The sequence below is a fragment of the Trachurus japonicus genome, chromosome 22 (assembly GCF_045865225.1).
Source record: "Trachurus japonicus isolate A0001 chromosome 22, Traja_1.0".
In the NCBI taxonomy this organism is placed as follows: domain Eukaryota; kingdom Metazoa; phylum Chordata; class Actinopteri; order Carangiformes; family Carangidae; genus Trachurus; species Trachurus japonicus.
The window spans coordinates 21706884-21710717 of record NC_140928.1 but is presented as its reverse complement, the minus strand read 5'-3'; the positions used below and the strand labels follow the sequence as shown (position 1 = coordinate 21710717).

At 39.3% G+C, this 3834-nt stretch overlaps 1 long non-coding RNA gene across 1 annotated transcript; it reads right to left on the bottom strand.

The window, feature by feature from the left end:
* Positions 1-650: 650 nt before the first annotated feature.
* On the bottom strand, positions 651-3223 carry LOC146963999 (uncharacterized). The gene is made up of 3 exons (XR_015034735.1): positions 3075-3223; positions 2443-2553; positions 651-1333 (listed from the first exon to the last, which is right to left on the bottom strand). It is a non-coding gene; the product is annotated as an uncharacterized LOC146963999 (long non-coding RNA).
* Positions 3224-3834: the final 611 nt, after the last annotated feature.

Sequence of the window (3834 nt, the reverse complement as noted above, 5' to 3'; positions counted from 1 at the left end):
ACCCACCCACCCTGTGACCCTCAAAGGATAAGCAGTATAGCAAATGGATGGATAGCCTAACAGGCTACCGAGATAAAGCTGAGCAGGAGATAAGCAGTTTAGTGCTCGGATAGCAGATACTAAAGCTACATCCACTGCCAACCCGCCAAAGTGGACGTACAAACCCACAGGGAGCTGTGACATGTCTTGTGTAATAGGCAGTTGTGCTTTATGAGTATTTTATTGAAAACACAGCAAATATGTATATTAACAATGAAACCATTACATAACAAAACTCAAGACAAATCTTTTCATTGTAATTAGAGTGGGAACTGATAAAAGTGTGAATATTTTGACACTGAAGTTCAGTGAAATGTCCTCATTAGCCGGAGAGACTTAGAACTCAGGCATTTTGGCTTTATTAGATACAAAAGATCGGCACAACAGCACAAACCACATACAACTCAACCGAGGCCAATGAAGTATCCCTACAGTGAATCCTGCCTGTGTGAAGCTTCTTATGTTTCATTGTAGCTGGAGCCATATCAGAGGTGTGTTGATTTAGTTCAGTAGTTAGCTGGAGGCTTACTGGACTGCATCATATTGTAAGATGTTAGTGTTACTCCTCATAGATATGACAAAAGAAAACAAACTAAACCAGATGAAATGGCAACAGGGAAAGGTTATCTTTTAATTACTGCAGTGCTCAACTGTGAACTTAAATGAAATAGAGTTTGTGGTAAATGTGAATTCTTTCCATGATAGTACACCAACATCAGATTCATGTAGGCAGTTGAAATACCTCCTCATTAGCTCTAAATTCCTCATCAGTTTTCTGCTTAACACAGTGGCAGTTTCTATAATTAGCTATCTGTGTCATATTGTCAGATGCATGGCAGTTACACACCATATGGTTGCACGGGCGCTACCTTTCAAAGTGACAGATTAGACATAACCTGCTCGCAGGATCATTGCTCATAATGTAATGAAAGGAAAAACAGAAAGAAATGGAAGAACTGTGAATCTGTTTTTCTTCCAACTTTGTCAAAATTTCACCCTCTTTCCACCATGAGTTCCTACCTCACATACCCCATGTTATCTTTTACAAATGTTTCTTTTTCAGTAATACAAAAATAGCAAGAACAAGATATACATATCAATTGGCTCTGTGCATAAAATACGGCGGGTTCGCTTCAGGTGCACATGATGATGAGGATGTGTCTTCTTAACTGTTCATGTAATTTCCAGGGAAGCTTTGACTGCACACAAAGAGAGGGTCCATGGAGGCCACTTTAGCAGCAATAAAAGAATGTATGCAGTGGAGAACGGCTGTCAGATTAGCAAACTCCAGCTCCTTTGGGGGGAAAAAAGTCAAGGATAGAATGACAAGTCAGTCGTTGTAAGATGTTCACATTAAATATAACACATTTTTAAACTTATGATCTCTTGAAACATTGAATTTTAGTGGGTTGTTTCAATTCACAAGACACTTGTCAGGAAGGGTTCGCCTCTAGCTGTTTAAAGGGACAACGAGGAGTTTGTATTTCGTTATAAAAAAGTCTCATATTAAAGGGATAGTAGCATTTTTTTAAAGTGGGGTTGTGTGTAAATAGCCCCTAAGTACTTTAATTGCAGTAGAAGACTCTCTGCACTCCTCCCGTTAGCAACGCCAGCCCATAGCCCTGCCCAGAGATTTACAACATACATTGTTGTGAATGGACCCAAAAATTGTATTATAGTGAACAATGGAACTGTGTATTTTTTTTTCAGATAAAACCTCTTTTAGGCCACGAAAATAGGCCGTTTCTTTGGGTCCATTCACAACAATGTATGTTGTAAATCTCTGGGCAGGGCTATGGGCTGGCGTTGCTAACGGGAGGAGTGTAGAGAGTCTGCTACTGCAATTAAAGTACTTAGGGGCTATTTGTAGATCATACAACCCCACTTGGGGTTACTACTATCTCTTTAATGTGGATGAATCTGCATTACCCACACTTGTTAATGGCTCCATTTTCGATAAATATATCGTTTTGGGCTTTATCATTATTTTGTAATTATTATTAGTGGTGGAAATGCTGGGCGAGTCGACCAGCGTTTCCTTACTTACGGTTTCGCGGACGCAGCCTGGTGGATCATGGTAATATTGCCGCCAAATCGCCATTTATGGTCGGAACTACAACGGTATCTGATCGTCTTTGAACCTCCAACTTTCATACTTGATGAATGAAAACATTCTTGGCAAGACGTCCATCTTGCGCCGGTCCAAATATTTCACAGTGCGTGTGGAGGCTCATGGGAAACGTAGTGTGTAAACGCTTCGCTTTCCAAAACTCCTCGTTGTCCCTTTAATAAATCTACCTGCTAGTTCATAGTGAGTAATACTAAATGCAAAATAAGCCCACTGAAATTCAACATGTCACTGTCAATCTTTCATTTTAATGAAAACAAAAATGACTTAATTACCTTCATTTCTATTTGCTTGCTTTCAGCGTTCTTGAAAAGGAGTTTTACCCTGGTTTTCCCATCATCAGAGGAGCCTTTAAGTTGAGAGAACTTATATCGCCACAGTATGGTCTACAGGGGAGGGGATTATAAAACACAGCAGCATAGGGATTTCAGTAATGAGCACAACATTTAAATACCATGTGTTACTACAGAGAGAGCTGCATGATCAAGTACTGACATTTTAATGTGCAATAGTGCTTTGAGAAAACGTATAATTTTTAACAAAAGAACATTAGTACTTTGGAACCGAGTGCCTTACCGTTCAGTGAACATAGATTAACTCTGCAGGCTTGACTCAACACTTAGCAATGCTCCCAAAATAACCTCACAATGTACCTTTCACAACAATAGCCAACTATCTGGAGAGTCCATTGTGCAAACCTAATGACATCTAAAAGGCTATCTTTATATTTTTTCGAGGGGAACAGATGAGGTATTTGAAATATATTTTCAAATACGATGGAAGCCTACTGTGAGTATGTGGTGTATTAATACAGGAAAAAATAAGTCAAACCGCTGTCTCAAGAGCAAGGCAAGAGCAGCACAGAGTCAGGGTGTCAACGACAATTGTGAACCCAGTAATACTTTACCTTTGAAGTTCCTTCTGAGCAGGTGAAGCCCAATCCAAAATCTACGGTGAAACACAGTACATTCCCCTGGCTGCTGCACATGTAGCTTTTAGACTGTTGAGAGAGGATAGACACCCATGACTTTTGTTGTTTTACATTTCTTTGCAATGACACACTATGCAAATTATACAGTGGTATAATAATCTGACATCAAATTAAAAAAAAAAAAAGATCTAATAGCAATAATCAATATGACTGAATATTGTGCCTATGTATGGGCTGCCAGGACCACAGCAATACATAAAAACACACATTACCTCACAGCTTGTAAGTGTAGTCATGTAGACACACACACACACATACACACACACACACATACACACACACACACACACACACACACACACACACACACACACACACACACACACACACACACACACACACACTTTTCTACACTCAATGGTTCCATTCTATTTAGGTGTGTTAATGAGCGCAGACAGTGAGTTCACAATAGAGGAACACAGATCTCGCAGACTTGAGAGTTATGCAGTCATTAGTTTTATTATTAGATACACCTACAGTATGTTTGACCGGTCAAAATGTTCATTGAAAGAAAGGATATAAATGTCACTGGGTAATCAGCCTGTGACCCAGTAAATGATACTTGGTGTAATTGAAGTATAAATGCCCTGTAACACCAGCATTTACATTTCTTTGTGATATCAATCCACTTTAAATGAAATCAACTTTAATCAACATGCTTCCTAGTAACTGTGCA